The sequence below is a fragment of the Cervus elaphus genome, chromosome 18 (assembly GCF_910594005.1).
Source record: "Cervus elaphus chromosome 18, mCerEla1.1, whole genome shotgun sequence".
NCBI classification, from domain to species: domain Eukaryota; kingdom Metazoa; phylum Chordata; class Mammalia; order Artiodactyla; family Cervidae; genus Cervus; species Cervus elaphus.
The window spans coordinates 24,104,701-24,105,474 of record NC_057832.1 but is presented as its reverse complement, the minus strand read 5'-3'; positions in this window follow the sequence as shown (position 1 = coordinate 24,105,474).

The following is a 774-nucleotide window of genomic DNA, read 5'->3' as shown; positions in this document are numbered from 1 at the left end:
GGGATCTTCCCAACCCAAGGATAGAACCCAGGTCTCCTTCATTACAGGCAGATTCTTTACCGTCTGAGCCACCAGGGAAGCCCAATATTGTATACTACATATACACATATCATCTAATGTTTTATGTAGTTCACAACTATATTTAAAATAATACTCAATATTTGAAAAATTCAAAATGACATATTTAGAACACCATAAAACGTCACATGTATAGTTTTACATAGTATTCTAATACCTTGTAAATTAGTTATTACATACACATATACACAGCACACTGTTTAGCAGGGTATTTACCATAATTTAAGCACAAGACAGAAGAAAATTGAACAATGAAAAAGCTTGGAGATTAAGGTCAGGCAATCAAGCCTGCATTTGGATTGTTTAGCACTACCTGAGTGATGCAGGCTATTCTTTCTGAGTCTGAATTTTTTGTGCTGTGGAGACATTTAATTTCATGGTTAGGGAACTGGTTTAAGGGTGGAGTTAATCTAATTTAAGAACCTGCACTTGGCCGACCTTTGACGAACTTTAGCAAACACTTCATCCCTCAGCCTAAACCAAGTAACGGGGTTTATTTTTTCCACACATTAAGAGTCTTTTCCAGTCAGGGAAACCTACCGTGTTTCTCAATCTGTCAAGTCAGAGAGTCCGGGTAAAATGGTAAAGGCACAAAACAATCCATCTTTCTAACTCTGAGTAACTGCTAAACCCGCAGGAAGCGCTGGGCGGACCTCCAGTATCCCAGCATTCCTTGCGGTACCCGGTTGCTCTTCT